The 24992-nt window shown below is 35.4% G+C and overlaps 1 protein-coding gene across 2 annotated transcripts in view; it reads right to left on the bottom strand.

Annotated features, from left to right (window-relative positions):
- Positions 1 to 24992, bottom strand: part of PRKN (parkin RBR E3 ubiquitin protein ligase) — a 758965-nt gene that overhangs the window by 698752 nt on the left and 35221 nt on the right. The window lies entirely within an intron of this gene.

Below are 24992 nucleotides of genomic sequence, written 5' to 3'. Positions count from 1 at the left end.
GACATTACACTTCGGTATTCCCATTTAGTAACAATCAGCAGATATCACAATCACCTAAAATTCTAGAATTTGATTCTAAAATTGTGCAAAGGTTATTTTATAATTCAAATCTTGAAATGATAGCTGCAATATGCAGATTTTTATCGCTAGTAAATGACAACATACTAGAAACAAGCCTAATATTGGACTTCGTCAGGTCTCCTGCTATATAAAATCAGATGCAGGAATGAAATTACACCATCTTTTCTGTGTGGAAGAGAAAATATAGCCAAAAAATAACCAAAGCATGTTGTCATATTTACACTAATTTTTAAATTACCTTTTAGTTCAGTATCAAATACACGGCATAAATAAAATCATAATACTAACTTAATTAGATGAAAGAACTAGTCTGTAACAACTTTTTGGCAGAAAAGTAAATAATGCATAATGCCTGACCATATGGTCTTTTCGTCCTGTTGACTAATTACCTACAAATCTCTGTACCAATTTTACTGCTGCTGGTTATTTTTAACTGGAGTATGTTTTCTCCTGAGGATTGTTCCTCTTTTTCACATCTTTTTAATTTCACCACAGAAAATGCTTTTAGCATTCATGATGTTTAATGGGCTGAACTACAAATGATAACTACAATCAAATTCTGTAAAGAAGAGACACATCTCAAACAAAAAGAGGGTTGAACAAAAGCTATAGTCATATACATTGTGGTGCTTTAAAACTGGAAGCTGAAATTCTTGAAAACAGACATATTTGCATTAGAATTTTCTTGTGCTGCGTAAAAATAACGTAGCCCTGGGCATATACTCTGACAAGCATTAAAATGATGCAATAATGACTTTTGATATAGAAAGTAATTAGCATTTTTTAATGATCTATTCTGTAGAAGCCATGTCTAATTTAGGGCATCTGCTTCTAACAATACTTCACCATCCACGTATTAGAGTTTAAATCTTAATTATTGCTTTTGCAATATAAGAACACTAACATAACTATCAATTATGGAAACTACAATCACTTGCAGAATACAGCTGAGACATTCCTGCCAAGCAGACAAAACTAAAAGAATAAGTAAAATCCTCTTTAAACCACCCTGCAGCCCAGAAGATTCTTGAAGTTCCACTCTTTGATTTACAACTAATTATGCAAATTCAGGTCTACAATTCCAATAGCTAAGAATAAATGACTTTGCTGGGCTTATTTATATCACACATATACTTTACTTTTCTCCTTCGTATGTTTATATTGTTCAGGAAACAAATCAATTTTCCAAAATCAATAATTATTCAGATATTCCTTTAGTAGCAGCCCTGTAAATATCATCACAATAAAAGAAGAAAACCTGAAACCAAACAAACAAACAAAAAACCTTCCTTCTTCTCTCTTTTCTAGCACTAAAAAGCCCAGAAACGGCTTTGATGTACTGTTAAACAAATGTTCATCAGTTGGATTTCCAGGTTTAGCTTGCCAAAAGTGCTAACTAGAAGACAATTTCCATACTTTACACTAAATGTACATGTCTAAAAAGATAAATGTCTTATTCTTTTCTTTTAGACATATGCATAGATCAGAATGTTTCTCTACTGTAAGATACTTCACATATAAAAGTATAACTAATGCATCTTTATTATGAAAACACTCGGCTTCCAGAAAAAAATATATAATCATTTAATTTAACTTTTCCTCATTTTTATTAAATGTACTAATTGGAAAGTTACAAATAAATTAAATATCAGCAATGTTATGCATAATTTTTTCTTGTCTTTAGTCATTTTAAGCTATCAGTACACTCATAACAATTGTCTGATGATGTTCATCTTTGTATAGATAAACAAATAAATGCTAGGGTTAAGTAAGGAATGCAAATTACCATGACTGAACTACAAATTATACTTCTACCTACTCATCACAGTGAGTAGTGGATTTTATGTTTTCTTCTCCATCTTATGTTCACTATGAAGATACTTCAGTCAAATATCATACTTGGTTTCAGTAAGGCTTTTGACAATGTCTCTCACAGATTCTCATAGGGTAGCTGATGAAGTACTGGCTGGATGAACAGACAGAGACATGGACTGAAAACTGCCTGAATGGCCAGGCCTAGGGGGTAGTGATCAGTCATTCAAAATCCAGTTGGAGGCCAGTACCAGTGGTGTACACCAGGGTTCAACACTGGTTCCAATCCTATTTTTGATCTGGATGATGGGACAGAGTGTATCTTCAAGCATTTTGCTGGTAACACAAAGTTGAAAGGAGTAGATGATACACCGGACAGTTTTGGTACCATCCGGAAGGACCTGGACAGGCTGGATATAAAGTAAGACACGAAACTCATGAAGTTCAACCTTGGGAAGTGCATAGTGCATAGACAATAACCCCAGACACCAGTACATGCTGGGGATAATCCAGCAAATGATAACAAAGATGATTAATGGACTGGAGCATCTCTCATGTGAGGAGAGGCTGAGACAACTGGGAATGTTCAGCCTAGAGAAGAGAACCCTTTGGGGAGTTCTCATCAATGTGCCCAAATACTTGACAAGAAGATGTAAAGAAGACAGAGGCAGACTCTTATTGGTCACATCCTGTGAAAGGATGATAGGTAATGGGCATGAATTGAAACATGGTGTTCCATTTGAACTCAGGAAAAATGTTTTTACTGTGCAGGTGACTGAACACTGTCACAGGTTACCCACAGAGGCTGTGGAGTCTCCTCCTTGGAGATCTTCAAAAGGATCTTGTCTTCCGGACAAGGTCCTGGGCAACCTGCTCTAGGTGTCCATGCCTGAGTAGGGGGTTGGACCAGATGATCTCCAGAGGTCTCTTCTAACCTCAACCGTTCTGTGATTCTGTGATAATCTAAGCTTCTGCAAGTACAATTGTATCTCTGTCACAGCTCTCCAAATATCATCACTTCCACAAACTTCACATCACCTCACGTCACCTTTCACATTGAGTTATTTTACTTTACAATCTTCTTAAAGACAGAGCTCACCTTCTTTTCAGCTATTCTGGCTTATTTTTCTACTGTCTCTAATGCCTACTGTTTAACAGAGCTGAACAGGAGACAGATTTTTTTATCTCACAGAACTCTGAGATTCTCTAAGAACTCTAAGATTTCCAAAAGTATTCTGCTCCAGATTTTCAGACTGGACAAATAGTGAAGTAGAAAAGAAACACAAGCAACTACCCGACAGTTTACACATGCATTTGGTATAGGAAATTCTAACAATATTTAAGTTTGCAGTGTGCAAGAGGTAAAAAAGGAAATATTAGGTTAATGGTCATTCTGGGGTAGGGCAATCGTTTCCCTTCACATTTTGACATAAATTCCAGAAGAGCTTAGGAAGATCTATTTTGATGAAAGTGATATTCAAATTCAACTAGCAAATGATTTCTGACAAAAAGACATCTACACAGAATATTCCCAACCAGCTGTTCCCTAGTCCTCTTTTCTTCTCCCATATTGCAGTCTCCTTAGTGTTTTGGTCCCTTTTTCTATACAGATTCCCTTTCCTTAACGTCAGTGAAGGGAAGATTTTGTTCCAGCTAATTTTTCACAAACCTGTGAAAAATTGTAACCTGACAAAATGTGCTTATGAACTTAGAATACCTTCCTGACATCTATCTTATTTCAGGTATTTACATGGCTCCCATCAACAAAATATGGGGTAGTAAAATATTAGGTACCTTTTCCCCATCGACTTCCAGTTGAGGTGCTGGGAAAATCCTTAAGAATAAGAACATATGATGGGGTGCAGGTAAAGACTTTTACCGATTAAAGTCATATATCTGTGGATGAGCAGAGCAAAGAATCCAGATAATACATTTCTACTCCCAGGATCCTAGCCTTAAGATCAGTTACAGCTTTCTTCTTTTACGCCCTTTTTTTTTCACTTATTGTTTTAGTGTCTTAGGAGAGTTCAGAAATGCCAGTTCAAAATGGTCAAGTCTGACTTCATTGAAACAAGGCCTTCTGTGGCATAAGCCAATTAATGAGGAAGCATTATCTTTCTCATATCTGTTTTACTTCTTTCCCACAGCATGACCAAAATTAGGTTAATTAGCAGTGTGCTGGGGGAAATAAAACCACTTCATTTAGATTAACAGTTTGGGGCTGGCCTCATTATAAGGTATGGAACTATTAATAAAAATTAGAAAATCACAATCCAGATTTAAGTTTTCAAATAAATTCTCTTTCAAAGAGCTAGTAAACTTGAATCAGTCTTTTTGTATTACATTTATATATAAATCAATGAATAAATGGTAATGTAGATCGAATACATTTACACTATTTAATTTATTTATTTATTTTTGGTTGAAAGAGATGTATTCATAATATGGTTATATTTTTCTAAGATTTACGTGCATGATAAAAGCTATTTTAAAAATGGAAGTAAAGCAAGATCAGCCACCTACCCGGGAAGATGAAAATATTGCATGAGTAGATTAAAAAAGACTAAACATGCAGTTTCACTACAGCTATCTGAAATAATTTCCATGAGAGCTTTCACTTCCTGAGTTAACCTAGCTCAGGGGAGAGCAGTCACCATCAAATGACACGCTGCACAAATTGTATTAGAAGCACTAAGCAGCTATTGTCTTCCGATCTCTACCAACAGTACTGAAACTCCTATTTAAGGCATCACTAATCCTGAGCTCTGAATTTTAGACATGGAATACATTCAGATGGCTGCAGTTGCTGAATTACATCCTCAGTTAATAATACAGTGAATACTAGCCTTGGAAATGAAAATGTCATTTTCTTATGTGCTGTAAAACAGCAGAAGCCCCTTCATGTCAGCATGCCTGTGTCATTTTATATTATTTAAGGATCTGCCTAAAGAGTACAAACAGCCTTAACGACCTGTTGAGAAAGGCTTTAAAGTAGGTATGCTGGAGAAAGCTTATCAACATGTAAAACAGTGTTACAGGGGCAGTGAGGAAGAGACCAGGGGATAACATGATTAGGGAGGTTCTCATACTTCCACTTTTGAAAGCAGCATGACTGAGGGTCCATCTCAAGTGCCTGTATGTGAATAAATACATGCAGCCCAGGGAAAAAACAAGAGGGATGAGAAACCTGTGCACGGTTGTAGAGTTAGGATCCCATCAGGATTAGAGAGATGTTTAGAGAGATGTGCAGGAATAGCTCATATGACTGGAGTACTGAAGTGGATGGATACAGCTTCCTCAGGAAAGATAGGCTGAGAAGATGAGGATGTGGTGTTGCCATCAACAAGTGACTGTTGAGATGGCATGGCACAGCTGAGATGAAGTGGCAGCAAGCACTCAATATGCTGTATGGCCAGGCTGCTGGACCTTGTGAAGTTGGTGAAATGGTCTTACAAGAATCTCACAAAGTTCAAGAAAAAAGCTGCATCTGGGTTGGAAAAACACAATTATAGTAAGGGCTGTGAGCAAACTGGCTAGCAAGGATCTGGGGGTTCTAGTGCACAGTAAATTGAACATAAAGCAGCAGTATGCTCTTGCAGCCCAGACCTACTGGTCTAGTGGCCTGCAACAGCAACTCTAGCCAGCAGGTGGAAAGGTGATTATTTCCCTGTCTTCAGCACTTGTGAGAACGCATCAGAGTCCCATGACCAGTTTTGAACTTCCCAGTCCAGGAAAGACTTGACATACAAGAGCAAGCCCAGCAGAAGACACTACATACAAGCTGAAGCTGAGAGCACTAGCTCCGACCGGCTTTAGAAGTGCCTGAGGAAAAAACATTATACTCTGTTCAACTTCCCAATGGAAGAGCAGAGAGACAATGCAGCCAGACTCTTGCCATCGATTGATGGGAAAAGAGGCAACAAGTTGGAAGACTGAAAGTTCTAATTAGATACAGGGAAAATATTTACACCATGAAGGTGCTCAAACAGTGGAACATGGTTGCCAAGAGGGGCTGTGCAGTTTCTACTCTTGGAGAGATTCAAACCCTGACTGGGTATCTCTCTGAGCAACCTGACTGTTTTGAGGACTGAGTTGACTAGGTGATCTCCAAAAGGTCCCTTCCAACCTAAATTATTCTTCCTAAACAAAAAAATCAGGCTGTAACTTAAAACAGGAGCTATTTTTTTTTTTCATTGGGAAACCTTGAGTTTTACAGTTTCAATAAAGATTTTGTTATATTGCTCCCTGTTTTGTTGTGTCATGTGTCTGTCCTCCCCCTGCCATGTCCTTTCTTCTCATTTTCTTATTCTGTGAGGAGGAAAATTAGACTTCATAAGACTTAAATCAAGTGTAGTAATATTGGCCCTCTAGGGATAAACCGATCAGTACAATTACAAATGCATTTCTTGAAAGAGGCATACAGGGGACTACAGGACTAACATTGTGAGTTTATGGATGATTCTTGGCCAGCAGCAATGTCATGTTTATGTTATATATCAAACACTTTTGGGCAATACTGCCTTCTATTATGCTTTTATTTTATTATTAATGTTTCTCTATTTTACTTAACAAAATACTATTTGTTTTCTTCACTCTTCTGTGGAAAGGTTTAGCTCCTATTTGGCTGGCACTCAGTGCATTCTGCTGTCTTTGTGATTTATGAGTTTGCTGATTCTCAGTTGTACTACTGAAAATAAAATCCTCTACATGAAAAAATAAGTTGCAATTGCTTAATATGCCCTGATGTGTGCGCTAATTATTTTACAGAAGCAGATTTGCTGTCCCCTTTCATTGTTAAAAGCAATACACTCATGGCAGGCTTTAGTGGTACAGAAATAAACACAATAACTGATTAATATATGAGAATGTTATTGACCATGCGCAATGAGTGATTTAATTTCTCAACCATTCAGTACATTTGCACAAGTCTTTGCCATGATTTATAGCACAGACTATCTTATGGCTTGTAATTTGTCGTACTCTAAAGGATCTTGCGATACAATTTTATGAAAAGTTACATATAAACTTTAGGGAAATCCACACTGTAAGGTGGAAAAAAAATTAAAAATTGATTTCCCTTTTTCCTTTTTTTTCTAAGATACTCCACATAGTTTGAGAGCTAGCTTAGAAATATTCAATATTCATTCATTCATTCAAATGCTACCCTTACCTTATGATTGCAAATATATTATTTCAGAGGACCTGACACACTGCAGAGTATTTGAACTGTTGATAACACTTGCGTTCATTTTTTAAAGAGCATACTATAATATTCTGGGCAGTTGCTTTGTCTGTAAGCCAGACCTATAACTCCAAATAGTCTGACCTCTGAATGTTTTCAGTGTAAAGTTTAATTATGTGTTGATGGCCACGTATGTCTAAAATATGCTTTTCATTGCTTGTTTCCTTGATTTTCTTTAGATAATTAATCTATAAAGCCTTTTCATTGCTAAAATATTATCACTTGTTTAAAGCGACACCTCAGCAGTCTTACGTTGTCTTCAAACTTACGTATATTTTTTGCTCTTCATGTTTGCAGCTCTACATGCCCACCCCAAACCAAAGCAATTTCTAGTGGAAAAACAACTAGTGCAGTACAACATGTACGTAAATAATAGTTATGCAATGTTAAATGTATCTCAAGGTAGATGCTAGCTTTTAAGGTTTAGATTTTCATGCTCCTGCAGATAAATACAAAGAGCAAATGAATTTTTTGGAGCATGAATATGTTTTTTTGTTTGTTTTGTTGTTGTTTTCCAGGTTTAGATAAAAGTTAAGAATGTAGTGCACCTTTGTACTGAATAAATTCAATTACTGATTAATTCACTCTAGTGATTTAAGTGTTAGAAGTTCATTTCAACTCAATTTTTAGTATAACTGTTGTCCTCAGAAATACAGCACTTCTCACTCCAGCCAAGCATTTCACAGACGTCTAGACTGAATTACACTGCTTGTACATTTTGTTTAACAAGAACATCTCTACTGAAGACAGGATGTTAACGTACACTTAAATATTTTCTTGACATTAGGTAGTTTCTGTGAATTGAGAGGTAACCCCAGTAACTCAAAGAAAAAGAGAAGATGCAGGTAAGTCTGAAACTCTTATCCACGTCCATTTATCCATCACTGGAGATAAATGTGTCCAGCAGACACATTGGACAAAGCATTAGGCTACTGTATTATTCTATCTGAAACTTTCACAATGAGCTTTCAAGAGTTCCTTGGAGCTGTACTTCCAGTAAATTGAAGATCATGTTCACTGTAAAAAATAATATTGTAAGACTTGTAGTATTTCAGGGCTCCCTCCAATACAGTTGTTTTCTGTCTTACTAAGATATGGGTACTTTGGCTATTCTTTCCAGTCTCCAACTGTACCACAATGTATCTGGGGAGATTCTCTGAATCCTATCCCCCACACACACACCTTTTTTCCTTCAAGTACAATAACCTGTGGCTCTGTTCTACTATTAAAAATACAATTTTCATGACTGTATGATGTACGATTCAAAGAAACAGCAACTTGGAATGTCTAGAGCAGTCTCTGAAGAGTTTGGTGAGAAGATACACAACAAATGAAATAAGCAAGCTTTCTTTTACCATATTTATTATTCATTACCTAGAATGCAAACAATCATTGGGAAAAAATAAAACTGAACTAAGAGATCTGCAGATTTGAAAAAATATTAATCAAAATAACTTAGCAACAATCTACAATCCAATTTACAATACTGCAAAATAATATTGTGACAGAAGATTTCAAGGTCTACTCCCATCTGGTACCAGCCACAATATGAATGATCAAGGTAGCATTTGTTTGTCAATTGCCTCCCTGAAAACTTTACGTTAATCGGTTTGAAAAGATTTGTACATCATATTACTTACCAGCAGTTATTATTTTTAGCAATAACATACCAACTTAAGTGTTTCCATTTGTGAACCAGATTCTCCGCAGGGACGGAAGCAAAGAAACAACGTTTGAACAGCTGCTGACAAGGGGTTATAAGCAGGCTGCATTCCTACTGTGCTCCTCACATAGTACACACACAGCAGCTACTGGTTAAAGTCATCACCCCTCTAGGGGAATTCTTTCATACTTAAATTATTAAGTCTGTATTTATGAAGACTGTACTCATAAAAACAAAGTCTTACATTTTCTAGAGTATGGTGCTCAATAGCATGAGTAGCCTTTTGACTTCAAAAAATTCATGTGACAGAGCACTCCAAGCCAAGTATTTTGCTGTTATAGATAAGTATTTGAAAACTTTAAAAGCACTAGATCCCAGTTGCTTTTGAGAATGTGATGATTACAGCTTTTGTGGTGCAAGACCTGTTTCTTTGTCTTAAAATACTTCCCCCGGCCCCAACCTTCCAACACACAGAAGACATACTTTTCCAGAGTAATCAATTTAGAAACCAACACAAGATTGTTCCACTGTATTAATCGAAAGTAATTCTAAAATGATTTCCCTAGACTCATACAACTTTCATCTGTAGAAACAAATCTGATACAAGTTCCATGTACTGGGATGGATCCACCCCAGCAGAGGTGAGACAGCTCCCACTCATCATTCAGCTTCTTCAGCTGAGCACGCTGAATCCGAGAATCAGCTTAGTGCTGCCTATGAGCTTCCATCCTAGCGTATGCTGCCTACGTAGACACCTTGACAGTGATAGCTGTACTCCAACTATAACGTTGAGCCATTCAGAAGATGCATACTTCATTTCACTCATTTCTACAATAGTCTTGCTGTGTCTGCTTTGTACAAAATCACACTGACTAGACACAGTATATATATGAAAAAACAGACATGACAAGTTATTGCTCTGAATCAGTCCTAATATCTTAGTTATAATATCCCAAGACTGACATCCTATGTTCCTTTTTATATTTTAAAAGTGTTATATTAAAATTTGAGCTAAAAGTGGTTTCTACATTAAATTGGGGAGAGGCAGGTGTTCATCATATGATTTAAGGTTTTATTTTGATGCAGTACTTTTCTGCAATACAATTTTAAAAGTCTGAGAAAAATCCAAGACTCAAAATGTATAAATGAAAAATTGTGAATCTGAACTGAGTGCATTCACCAGCCCACCTCAGCTACTCAAAATAAAACACTTTTATTATAATCATTTTAAAATTAAAAATATAGTACATAATGACAAGTAAGGAGAAACTCATACACATTCTCATCACTGATAGGCTATTAAATATTTACTCTGAAAAATACTATTTCATTCACAATTTCCAAAACATGCAACAAACGTTAAGATATGATTATAAACATGTAACATTTCACCCAATTAAATTGTCAGTTCCGTTGCACGCAGCAGAAATATTTAAATGCTTAATAACATTACAAGAAGCTGCATTTCAAAAGTAAGGGGAATAGAAACCTACAGTTGATATGGTACCCCCCCAAAATCACTTTAATTTGATGTGGGCAGAAATAAAAAACATCTATCATGCACACCTGAAAATTTACTTTCAGGAAGTATTAATATCCTCCCTCTCCAAGTATTAATATCCATAACTTTGTTACAAGAAAATGTGTGCACTGCTCTGGGGCAACAACAGACCTGGCAGTCATTGGCAGCAAAGCTCATGCTCTGAGATTTTTTCCAACTGAGTATAGTTTCCATAAAAGGTATTTTATTTTACTAAGCAACAGATTGTGTTAGTAATATTTCAAAGGGTGAAGAAAAAAAAACACACAAAAAAACAATATTTTTACCTATTACAGAGCATAGGGATTTTCCTCATATGAATAATTTGAGATTTCTACACTACTTTACCCCCCTAAAAATACAGTACTTTACACCCCGTAATAATAATGTTTGTTGTTTAATTTATTACTCATATTACATCATTAAGTCATCCATTGCTACAATACAATTATTTTTATTATTCTCAGATATATTCCAAAATAATTAAATATTCCACTACTTGATGGGGCACTAAAATAAAACCAAATCCAAAACAAACGGATTTCAGGTAGTCTACATGGCCTTGTTAGATAATTTTGTCACAAGGTCACAGCAATGCCATGTGTTTCACTTCACTCTGCAGAAAAATGGCTCTTGGTTTTGAAAAAATTGTACAGTAACTATTAAAAAAACCCAAAGGTTAATTCAATCCAGCTGAAGAAAGAGATCAAAATTTAGTTTGTGTTTCACAATTGTCTCAGTAAACTGAATTTCTATTAAATGAGTACTACTTTGCATATTCTATTCTTATGGATGCAAGGTTAACAAGGTCTCAATAGCCAATTTATGTCTACTAAATGCCCATCAAGAATAATTTTCAAAGATAACAAAAGGTTTTTCTCCTTTATTTCAAATTTTTATATATTGCTTCCTAGTACCAATAAATGATACGTTAATATTTGCTCTGAAGGACTCCTATTTTATCAAATTCATTTTTGTCAATTGATTCCTCACATTGACTTGTGTTGAGCAGGCAGACTGCAGTTCTGCACAGTTACACAAGGTATCTGAATGGGAAGTATTCACTGTGAAACTCGAGAAATGTGGTGTTCTTTCCCGTTCATGACAGACAGGGCTAGACCACACTATGACTTTAAAAGTTGCATAGACTATGACTCGTGAATTTCCAATTCAGAACAGAGTTGCCTTTGAGGCAACCTTAAGAGTCTCAAAGGGTGAACCAGTTGCACAATTCTATAAAATTTTGAGGACCTTTAAATGACACCTAATTTTAAGAATTGCAAATATACAGAGTATAGTTGGTAGGGTTTTCCATAGCTTGAGCTGTAGTAGACTTTTATTATTATTTTTCTAAGTGTCAAATCCACACATTTTTTATTTTTTTTTTTTGATCAGACCCAATTAGTAAAGTGAAGCTAAATCTCTTCTCTTCCTAGTTAGAATGCTTGCATATTTAATTTGTGTCTAAGGAAATTTTACTAACATAGAGGCCCTGGGATAAAAAATTTAATTTTATGGTTATAATAGAAAACAGGGGAATTAAAGAAGCCCCTTTGGAGTTCAGTCACAAGAAGGAAAGATTCAATTACTTTGAAAATCTTTAGAACCACAAGACAGAAATATTGGAAATGATGAGCCAGACTGGGGGTCATCATCAACTGTAATCCCCAATGGCACTTATTCCTTAGCTTGTATTATTATTCATTTAGAAACATAATGAACTGCAAACTGCTAAAAACATGAGGAGATAACTGCACTTAAGGAAAGTAAGCTCTCCCATAATTATTAATTAATTGAATAGAAGCAAATGTTAACCACAGTAATATTTGCAGTGTCTGCCTCATGTTCAGTGACAAAATTGAACTTTCAGAAAAATTATAGTTTCTGAGTATGTCTATTTATGTAAGATCCCTAATGACAATATATTATTACAGAGCAAATATGCAAATAACAGTGCTTAAAATGCATTTTAATTCAGTAAAGGTTAATAAATCTATAGTAAAATACTGTGATGAAAATATATTTAATATTATCTACACTTTCATGAAATGAACCTGACTCACCATCTTATACCACTATTGCTCTATTAATTTCAGTCAGTTACTCCTAATGCAAATACGAGTACTGTGCAAACATGAGTACTATGCAAATATGAGCCACATGAAGTTGTTTATGTACATATCTTCCAAAATGTCTATTTGGCATAGGAATGAAAAAGTGAAAGTGAATTATTAACAGGCAGCCACTTCTTTCAAATATTTATGTAAATTGCTAGTATCATACAAAACAGTAAGAATGTGACAAAATGGATTAGAAACATTTTGAAAACAGTATTGTAGCATGAACTGTTTCATTTGAGGTTGGACATTACAGTTGGACATTCAACCTACGTTGCAATCCAAATCAGTTTATCTTTCTGGGAGGCCTCAGAACTCAAGATGACAGCCTTTAACATTACCTTGAATAAGACTTACATATAAACTACTAATATCAAACTACTGATCATTCCTTTTTAAATACTACTTTGTGTGACACAGAACTCTGTTTATTGCTGGAGTACCTGTGGTATCTTAAATTGCTTTTCATACTTACATCTCCAGGTAATTTTTCTAAGTGATAAACATAAAGTGAAGTTGGACGACAGTAGCTAGATAGCACAAAGATATTTTTTCTGGATTGCTTCTATTTTATTTTTTTTGGTGTTCCTTTTCTTTTTTTTTTTTTTCCCTCATTTCAGGGAATTCCAATATTAATTTTCACACAAAATATGGACTACAAGGCCAATACCAAGGGAAAACCTTTTTTTCTTTCCTTTTTTTTTTTTTTGAGTTAAAGTTTTCACTATCCTAAATGTTCTATTATTTATTTTCATGGTCCTGCTTGTTATAGCTAAACTAATAATTCTAATTTCTTAGTTATTCAGATCCTTATGCATATGTGTGTAGTGTGAAAATTAGCCCTAAGCACCTGAGGCCATCATAATTACTGCTCCGAAACATGTCTGACCAGTATAATACTGCAAAGAGTAAGAAGTCCACAGATATATGAATTAGCATGCATTATGTTAATACAGGAAGATTACGGACTCTGAACTACTTGTGCAATGACTATGATTTGATGTCTGAAAAATGAAAACTTATTTGATGAGAATAATGTTGGCATTTCATTTCTATGATTTAGCGTGTAATACTTGAAATCATCTTGTGAACTTCATTGACCAGTAAACTACCAACAAAATCGGTAATTTCCAACTCCTTATATATGAATCTTCTACTTCAAATATCTTTTTCAAAGAGAAAAAGGAACAATAAATCAAAGAACATCACTGTACTGTCAATTGATGCATCATTTTCTATAAATCATTCAAGGTATTACTTAAAGCTATTTAATTAATCCATTAACAACTAGTGACTTATCTGTTATAAATTGATTTCTCTCTTATACACTTAACTGATACTGTCATTGATCTTTCATCCTGCCCCCAAATGATTTCAAATTAAGTTCTTCATTGCACATGCTACTATTTAGGACTCCTAGTATAGAATTTTAAGACATCTAACTTAATGAAAGCATCTTGAAGATTCCCTAGACATAAGCCTCTGGACAAAAGAATGCTAATAAACTAGAAAAATAATATATAATGCAAAACATTTGATCCATATCATGTTCTTTTCCTTTGGTGACAGTGTTTTAATATTTTTTTTCTAAAATCGTAGGCTTTGTCAACTGCTGATTTTTTTTTTAAAATCTATGTGCTGCATTAAATGAGGTAGCTGTAATTCCTTGCTCTACTTAAAAGAGCTCAGTAGTAAGAACATGCTGGGTGGCAGATACCAAATCCTTTTTTATGTTCTGCTGTAATCACTAAGATTATTATTATTATTTCTTTTCCTTTTTTTTTTTTTTAAAAAAACTCCTAATAGAACACATTATCAGGACAACTGAATAGGATTTTAATTCTGTACTGTGATAAATTATCCCTCTGAGCTTTGGAAGCAATATATTCAAAGGGAACTGATGATGCTGAGTATTTCATATGATGTAGCATGGCTAGGTCTACCTGCAGTAACTAAGAGGTCAAAAATCCTAAGTTTTGCAAGTTGAAGTAAAGTTAAATTGGAAAAAAATAAAATTTGCAGTGACAAACACTGTTGTTTTCATGAACTGATGCTAATCAAATAAATGTTCCCAATGCTAATTGCTAACAGCCACTTGTTTTCATTTCTCTATTTATTCAGTTGAAGAAGATTATTTTAATAGGTTTAATTTTATTACTGTTTCACTAAGTTTCATCCATCTCTATTTTTCCCCTATTTAATTTACAAAACAACTGTCACCTTTGCCTTTGTAAGTATATAAATATTCTAAAACTCCTTATACCTTCTTGATTGTTAGGTAGTAAAACAGTCATTCCCACTCTTTCCAATATTACACTCTCATGCTTCACAGAAAAACAATTAAGAATGCCCAGGCTCAAATACCTGAAAAGTGATTTTAACTAGCTGGTTGTGTTGTTGAACAGAAATAGGAATCACATAAAAAACAGTATTATACTTGTTATGCATTAACCTTTACTGAGACATGTAATACAGACTAATTTCCCAAGGTTTCATTATGGAGTTCAGAATCATCAGCTATGGGATGCTCTGTCTTTCTCTCCTATAGTTTGTACCCAGTGTTCAGTTTCTTGAGCATAAACTGTTAAATTGTTTAAAATCCAGTCATATTTACAATTTCTATTTAAAAATTCTATACTTCTGCTTAAAATCTCTTTTCATTACCTCCACAGTTTCGTTACCTCTTTTCATTTCTATTCTTGCTATCAAGCCTTCCTTACCTCTGCCCTGTTACCCCTAGTTACAGCAAACAGCCTTCACCTCGTATTTCAGATGACCAGTCTCCCCCAGTCAATCAATTCTTTCCTTATCTACACATAGGTTCAAAAGGCAATTAGATAAAGTACAAGGAAAAAGATCTATCCGTGCTTAGTAGACAAAGGTGCAGCTTCAAACTCTAGCTCAGAAAATTCCTAAACTGCAAGGAAAGACTGAGGAATATATCACTGGATGTTTGCCTTGTCCTTACATCCTCTCAAACTGTTGTTCTGGCTGGACTCCACAGTAAGAATCAGCTGCAGTCTGTCCTGAAAACATGATATGCTCTTAGAAATAGACAAGGGGCAGAACTGACAACATAACTAGAGGGGATTAAAAAAAAAATGGGGACTAGAATGGGAAGAATACCATCAACTTTGTTCATTGACTTCTGAAGATCTTATCAAACATATCAGACAGAACACTGGAAAATTTGGCTGGTGTTATATTCTCAGTATATTTCCTATTAGTTATTTTACGAGAGCCAAACAAGGAGGATGGTATGAACACACATATGCCATTAGATCCATGGCCTATGTCATCTCTGTCAAATAATAAATGGTCTTACAAGCCATAATTGAACTTTCTACCTGGGTGGGTAGAGAACATAGAAACTTTTGGCTTCACATCCAACCCTTTCTCTTTTCATACATTTCTTAAGTGCTGACAATCCAACATCTGAAGAGACTGGCCTAAGAAGTTGTGGAATCTCCATTCTTGGAGATTATCAAGACCTGATCAAGCAAGGCCCTTACCTACCTAGTCTGAATTGACAGGGAGCAGGGGGTTGGAGTCTAGATGGCCATCTGAGGTCCCTTCCAATCTGAGTTAATCAGATGAATGAAGTATGAAATAGTCATTACAGAGGTACATGAAAAACAAACACTCAGTGTTTTACGGACCTGAAATACCTTTAGCCCTTCCTTCAAAGGTTAAGAGGGAAGTGGAAGAGGAAAAAATTGCTGCTTACATTAAGGTAAATTAAGTAACAGAGAGGAAAAAAAAGGGAGAAGAAAAAAAAAAGCATGCCCAGGACAGAGACAAAACAACAAAACTCTCCTTATTAACTCCATATTACCCTAGATTAAAACATTCGATAAGAAAAACAAGAACAGATAAAACTGCTAAAGCTCCTTTAGCTGAAGCACCCTACGGAAAAGGAGGACTGAAATCTGTCCATTTCTGCAAGTCAAGAAACTTACTAAACTCCTTCAGTGTTTTTCTCCTCTTTTTTCCTCCCTCTCTCACTAAAATTCCAAACTACTTAGAGAACATTTCTCCAAACTGCTCTAACAGGATTTTATGTAGCCTTGTTTAATACATAGAAACTTTATCAATGAAAACCACTTCTGTAAGTTAGAAGAATATTGTGAATGTCTATAAGGCAATGCCACTTTCTGGATTTTTACCATGTGAGTTATTTCAATTTGTAAATAAAAAGACAAAATGACCGATGGATAATATTTTTTTTAGTATCCTTCAAAAAAAGGCTAAGATGGCTTTATTAGTCTTCATATCTCATTTAAAAGGACAACTACAAAAATGTTCAAATATCTGTTTGCCAAAAATATGAACTTCGTCAAGCCTATGACATGATTTGGCCAGCACCTTTTTAGAGCACATTTTAGCCATGCTTAATAATCCACTTTGAATAACAAGGAATTAATCTACAGATATGATCAGGGAAATGCTTTAAGCAGAATCCTCCTAACCATTGCATCAACAAATACTGTTTTAGTGGAAAGATTTCCAAAAGATCTTCCAAAACCATTATCAGTTCCTGTAAGCAACCCAGTCTTCTACTACTGAAAACAATGACGTATTTCTCACAGTTGACTATATCAGAGAGCAACCACGAAACTAACTGCCTTCATTGACAGTGAAAGAGCTTATCAAAGAGCTATCTATAGACCAAGACAATTACTCAGAATATAAACTTTTCATAGGACATCCTCTTAAAAACCTTTCATGGATCCTGAAATGCTGGCGGTCCTCTCCGATCTTTCCCTAATGTTTTTTCCCAGCCATCAGGACTCGTATCCTTATGCTATTCTTGAAATTCTTTGTCCTACATCTACAATAAAAAGCAGTTCTGATTATCAGCTCCCAATGGGATTATTTCCATGAGAAGTGATTGAGCTGCTGGAGTAACCTGATCAGTTCAGAGTATATTGATTCATACGAAAAGTTAAAAATAAGTCACATAGAGTAAGTATTTAGGAAAAAAAATGGTTTAGTCCAATGCTTTGCAGATGTAAACAAGCACAGCTTTCTTGAACCCCTGCAAAAGCTCCACCAATATTTGTCTTTTAATTCTAATTCTAGTAACAGAGTACTATGCAATTTCATGTGTATGAAATTTATGCCATTTATGGACCTGCTTCAACATGCACTAATGCCAATGGACAGGCTCCTGCTGATTTCATAGGATTTTGGAAACGCCCCTAAATTACTACCAATTTCCCCTTCCATTTTAGAAATTTGTAGTGCCACCAACCATTGCAGGTCAGGAGCTGGCAGCTTAATGCACAAGATATTTTCAACACTCAGCATTTAATAGTTAACTGCTTCTTTTTAAAAATCTGTATTTATAATAGGTCACTTATGAATGGTTTAATATGTTAAGTATTTTCAGCATTTTGTTTTAATTTTATGAGTAATTGCGAAGCATTTTCAACTTAGTTTTTGGCCTTGTGTAATTAAATTACACGCGAGTAGAACAATATAAGCATATAAAAATGTATGTAAAAGCATCTTAAATGAAGATTATCTAGCAATGCAGAATGATTACATTCCAAAAAGGTACAACAGTGCCTACAGTAAGTGCAAAACTAGATGAATACTTTATAAACGTGCTTCTAGATGTATAGAATCATTCACAACTCTTAACAATTAATTTTTTGAAACTCTTTTAAATTTATATTACATTAATCTCTATACATAATACTAAGACTGTCAGAAATTATATCCCAGAATTGAAATCTGTGTTGTATATTCTTGTTCTTAATCAGTTAGTCACAAAAGATACGCAACCGAGCCATAAAATTTTTTGTATCTGAAACAACCTGAATAACTCTCAATTCAATGCAGATAAATGGAGTACGCACACTATAAAGCAACTATGCAGATGGGTTAAATGGTATACTGATCACAGCAGTTTTCTAAAGAAGAGTTCTACAGGTGCAGTGCAGGCATACAAAGGAGTTGAATTGTTAGTACCATCTGAGACAACACTTGCTGAAAGCACCCAGACACTGAAACATCCTGTCTCACGAATTGACAGTCAGTACACCATTTCCAGGATGCACATAATGCATGTAAACTTTCATTTCCCAATGCCTTACAATATTATAAACATCATATTGTTAGCTACAGTTCAGACTAAGATTGTTCAAGTTGAGTCTTTTCATAACTAATTAATTCTCATGCAATACACTATCCAAAAAAATGTTTAAGATCAAAATTTTGGTTACCTTCAAAGGCGCTCATTTTTACCAGTTTTACAGTATGGTAAGCAAGCGAGGAAGAGACAAACACCTGAGCAACCTGATCTAGATTTAGGTTGAACTAGGAGATCTTCAGAGATCCAGTCCAATCTAAATCAATGATTAGGTATATTTATTGAAACATACCTTTACCGTCGATTTACACTGATGTAACTGAAACCTGAACTGGGGCTACATTTTATTTTTCACTTTTTACTGCAGAACAGAAAGACAGATTTACACTTAGAAAATATGTTTATACATTCATAAACATTTATAAATTATATGATTACGTGAGCTGTATATGAATTGAAGAAGACATTAGGGAAAAAAATATTTTGATCTCTCTCAACAATACCCAGTTAACCTCACTTTCTAATATGTGTACTACACACAATTGATGTTAACATTTTCTAACACCTTTACGTAGTACTATATATTCATATATATTCATGGCCAGTTCCTTTAAATTAACTTACTTTCTTTCATATACAACAAAATTCACTATATTATTCCCTGGGTAAAATCATTTAGCTATTACCTGCTAGATATAGGGAGAAATTGCCTCATCACTAGTGGATTCAAAACAAACCACAGGAAACAGCATGTATAATGATTTACAACTGTAGGTTCATCTGCAAGCAAATGTACATTTGCTGCCAAGCTTTCAAAAATATTCACATGCACACATGAACTAATAGCAGTATGTAAATATATCTCTTACCCAAAATGAAATTAAAATCTATTAAAATAGTCTTTGCAAACCCAAAGAAATGTTGGCTATAGTATTTTATTTCAGTTCCCTAGGTTGCAGTTAAATCCCATTTCAGGCTTCTAAGATGCTTTCCTGGACAATGTCCTAAACACAATGTCACTGGTAAATACATCAACATTATGAGAATCTCAAATGAGAATAGAGCAGTAAACAGCACTATGAAGGAGCTGCAGACTAGGAATATAGAGCTGGAGAAGAGCAAGAGGAAGAGGGAGAGGAGGGAAGAGAAGGGAAAGGAAGGGGAGGGAATAGAAGGGGGAGGAGAGAAAAAATTGGTAGCCAAGAACTGAGCTGAAAGAAGAAAGGAGAACATATCAAAGGTGACAATATCAAAGGCATGCCTCCATCGCCACCCAAAAGAAGGTTACAAAAACAGGGGAAGAGATAAGAATGACAATTCATGGCAAGGATAAAGACATTAGAAGGAATCAGCAGAGTGAAGAAACAAACTGGAAGAAAATTTAGGCTTGACAAGAGATGAAAGATAAGGTCAGCTGTCCTGTTTACAAGACTTAAGTGACAAAACAAAAGAAATACAAAGAAAGGGGAAATTTAAAAAAAAAAAGGAATGGTGTAAGAACTCCGAGAGGAAGGGAGCTCCAGAAAGGAATCACTTGCATGGAAGATGAAATCCACAGCTTTACTGCACCAGTGAAGGGGCAGAAGAAGAATCAGCAGTCAATTGAAAAACTTATGACTTATAAGCGTTGAAATAGTCAAGATAAACTCACAGGACATTAATAAGGACAGAGACAGTCCTTCACCAAGATCAGGAGGAAAAGGTGGCAAATCTAGAATAAGTTATATTTCATTCTGTCATTTCAACGAAAAAAAGAGAGACTGATTCTATGGAGTTTGAAGTTGGGGGAAAAAAAAGTGGGAAAGTGTTGGAAGGGGATGAGAGAAATAACAGACATTCCTAAGCATATAAAAACAAAACCAAAAATAAAACATAATTCCAAAGGAAAAGAACACAGAGATGGTAGTCAGAAGATAAACTCAGATTTTAAACTCTGAAGATAAACTTTTAAGAGACCAAACAGATGAACCTCCTGGAACAGTTTAAACTGAGATGGATAGTTAATGACAATGAACTCATTTGGAAGCAGAGAAATAAATCACCAAAGTAGTAGCAAGAGAGATGTAGAAAAGCATAAGATAAGACTAGAAAACAGGGATCCAGGTTCAGAAAATAAGGCCAAAATGAATAAAGAGAGATGAAGGATGCTTGTAAGAGAAAGACTGAAACAGTCATGAATTGAAAAGATTGGAGGTGGGGCAAGGAGGAGAGAAAACATTCAAGAAACGGGGGAGAAAGGCAGGCATTAAAAAGAATGCAAAAATAAGAGATCAAAAGAAAAAGAGCTTCTTAGGAAAGGTCAGAAGCAGTATGCTGATACAAAAGGTAAAGTAAGAAATACACAATCTACTGATGTCTAACATCACTCAGAGCTACAGTTGGATAGCTCCAGATGTTTCTCTGCATATTCTGGATACTGGTAGAAAGCTGTCCCAGAAGAAATTCTTGTCTGCTGCAACAGGAATGTTTCTGTCCTACAGCACAATCAGTGAAAACCAATTGGCTCATAAATGCTTTGCATCAAATTAAATTATGGAGGACTACATGGCCCAGAGGGTTGGAAATGAGATGTGGAGCCTTTCACCTCTAGGTCACTGCTATAAACACGGTGTAAGTCAATGATGACAGTTGTTACTGTTGTGTTAGTAAAGAAACTGATTTTAAACTCCACGTTTACTGCTTTATAACCTCAGAACTTTTTTTTTTTTCCAATCCCTGAATAAAGCTCGATGAACTTTCCAATACTTCTAATGTCACCTTTGTGCCACCTGGGATTACAGTCTACAGTCACTTCTTCTTAAAAATATTGTTCTCATCCTTTCAATAGGTTAGGAGACCCAAACAGCCAAGTTACTTTTGAAAACAGTTTCAAAAATGACAATCTGTAAATAAAATGCAATGTATATATCAACCCCCCCCTCCCCCCCCAAATTATGTATAGTATTTCTTCTTTTAGGCAGGACCATAAACACTAAAAAAATATATGAACTTTGAGTGGCTTTTTTTTTGTTTCTCTCTTTAAAAGAAAAAAGAAGCCAAAACATCACAAAGACATGTTTCTCTGTTGAAACCAAATCAAAAGGGGGATAATCCAACTTTTTGAAAACATTAACTGGTGTTAAGCACAGTTTTTCATCAGTGATTACAGTTCATTTTCATTTCAACCTAACAGCTAAGCAAAGGCAGCTGATTTGGCCAGAAGTGCAGCAGCTCAATGGCTCAGATAGAGCTGCAATGAGTGAGAGTACATCCAGCTGGAAGCCAGTCACTAGCAGCATTCCCCAGGGCTCCATCTTGGAGCCAGTTCTGTTCAATATTTTTATCAATGATCTGGATGCAGGCGTTGAATGCATCTCTAGTAAATTTGTTGATGATACTAAACTGGGAGGTACTGTTGACTTTGGAGGGATGCAAGGCCTTGCAGAAGGATCTAGGCAGACTGGAACAGTGGGAGATTAGCATTTACTGTTAAATTTCACACTGTTACTAGATTTTGCACTTGAGACGGAGTAATGCTGGGCATTACAGCTTAGGAGATGAGTGACTGCTGAGTGGCTCTGCAGAAAGGAATCTGGGGGTGCTGGTCAACAGCAGGCTCAGCATGAGCCAGCAGGGTGCCCTGGCAAAGAAGAGGGCCAAGTTAAGAGCTTCTTAGCAATGGAACATATAAATCAATCGCTCACAGCATGAGGTCATCTACCAGTTGGGGTTCTGAAGTATATTAAAAGTTCTTCCTCCCACCAATAAATAATAATAATAATAAAATAATAGTAATAAACCAATAATAAATATTGGTTTTATAGAAATTCAGTTACTCTAAAGACAACATCTTAAAGCATTTGCAGACATTAATTGTAATGGAATTGGTTGCACTAGGACTTGTAGCTGGTATACTTTTAGCATGAGAACATCTGCATACGATAGTTACATATACCTCTTTCAAGACATGCAGAAAATAAGACACCCAAATTGAATGGCACTCCTAGAACTTTATCTGGTTATAGAACATTAATTATATTTTAATTTAATATTAAGAAATTTTTTTTAACACATTTCTATCTACACACAATTTCTACAATAATTATGTGTTACGGTGATCGTTCCTTTACTGTAACTTTCTTCCTCTGAGATCTATACAAATTAGACTTCTAGGATTTCAGTCTTTCCAGGGACAGCAGAGCTAATTAAGCTTTTCAAAACCCCCGCTTTTTCACAAATACACATAGATATTCTTATACTTCCATAAAAATGATCAGTAATGCTTTAATAGAATAGCATAAAACCTAAAATAATCATAATACTAGCATGAGTCAGTAACCTCTAATGAAGAAGAAATCATGAAAAATGCAGACTTATCTCCATAGAAGAAAACCTGTATTAATGGAGACAAGTGACAACAAAATTTCTCTTTGGCATGGTACCCTCTAGGGCTATAATAGCCAGAATGTACCCAGAATGTTTTTTTAGTACAAAAACGTGTTAGTCATGCTTTCTTCCCTCTCACTATTTCACTGACAGATGAGTGAAATGATGCTCACTGCCTCTAAGACTTCCAAACCTCTACAATAAATCCTGAAAGCTTGCTCCAAAGGATAGCTTCTGTGGACATACACTCTTACTGCCTTTAACCTATTGCATAACATTTCCCGAGAAATGTGGAAAGTCTTTCTTCAGGCATTTTTACATCTTTGAAAGTTATAATTGCTTTAACTAGACCACAAACTCTGCTTTTGTCAGATAAAAGTTAACAGATATTGACTGTGAAAGTGAAGTCTGGACAGTACTTCTGATACTGCTGCCACTTAAATCATCATGTACATACATATGTGAAGTCACTTATTGGGTAGTGGCACCCATTTTTTATTATTATTTTATTTATTTTTTAAACTAAAATGTACCCCATTTTCCAAGGCATAAACTTTGTTTCCAGTTATGTTCAGGAAACCAATATTAATTTTCCTCATTGATTCAACTCCACTTCTAATTTAACCTTTAAAAGTCATCAACTGGGACATAAGTGGACACAAAGGCTCGCAGTCTGTTAGCATCAGATCTATATTATATACTAATATTCATTACTAACATTATCATACCTAAGCAGACTGATGTGAACAGCCACATGCAAACAAATTTTCTGCAGGAACTAGAAGCTGCAGACATGGATTTGCATGTTCAGAAGATCCATGGGGAACAGAAATGTGCTGGGAGATTACTTTTTACATAATTGGAATTTAATTCTTCAGTCTGAAACTCAAAAATCTGGAAGAGCTCTAATACATAGAACTGAATGGATTATTGGCCTCTTTGGGAATCCCAGAGCGGTTTGGGTAACTCAGTGTTCTTCTCCAACTCTGCTGAATTGTCTCTTTGACAATTACAACATTGTTGCACTAGTCTCTTCAATCTTGAGGAGCCCACATCTCCATACAGACTTGAAGACTGGCTTTATAAATATTTCATAACAGGCTACAAAAATTACTGCACTAAATGATTAATTAACTGATTAAGGAACCTAACATGCTCATAAGCTATGATAATAGAACATCTACAAGTCACATTATTGGCACCTTCAACATATCTAGAACATCTATTACCCATGAACATTCCTTAAGCTACTGTATTTTATAAACAACCCTTTAATTTGGAGTGTGATTCATTTTTTCAAGCAGATTAAAACAATTATAACGCTTTCCCCCCTCCCTTCCCTGGAATCTTCCTTTTTACAATTTATTATAAGAATTGCACATCACTTAAAAAACTTTACAATGGCCATGGATAAATATAGGGGGAAAAAAACACGCTTTATCTGCCTTAAGTATCATAGGAAAAAAAAAATCTTTCTTTCTTTCTGCTTCTTTTTTCATTCTGTGTCCTGGCAATGAAGAAGGTACATCCCTCCTCTGGATAGTCAGGCTTCTCCTTAAATAGCAAATCAAAGAAACAAACCAGTGTTTCTTCCATCCTTCACTACACTTAGCTGTACTCAAGGGTACTAAATATTTGTTCTCTTGAAAGCGAAGTAGCAAGCTTATTTTCAGTGTTGCAGACAAGCTATAATAGAGGACCTCATCGTGAAAACCAGTCCATCCGTAGCTTCACGCTACAAACTCTGATCAATATACATCATTATGAGGTTGCCAGTCTCCCCACTGCTGCAGCAGGAGACTGTCTTCTTGGTTGTGACCTGAGGAACTGATTGAGCCAATTAAAATAAATAAATAAATAAAGCAAGAAAATGCCCTAGTCAACAAACACTTCTCAAAAAATGGCATTGGTTCCTCAAAGCAGTTTATATGGTGCAGTCATAAAACTCTTACAATAGAGCAGTGCAGAGCATCGTGGGGCTGCACAAGGAACAACATCAGTAGCTTAAGCAAGTACTTCCCCTGCTGACTTTCCATTGTGGTCACAGCCCAGGGAGTCTCAGCCCTTTTTCTTCT

Source organism: Anser cygnoides, chromosome 3, assembly GCF_040182565.1.
Source record: "Anser cygnoides isolate HZ-2024a breed goose chromosome 3, Taihu_goose_T2T_genome, whole genome shotgun sequence".
In the NCBI taxonomy this organism is placed as follows: domain Eukaryota; kingdom Metazoa; phylum Chordata; class Aves; order Anseriformes; family Anatidae; genus Anser; species Anser cygnoides.
This window is presented reverse-complemented; position numbering and strand designations above follow the sequence as displayed.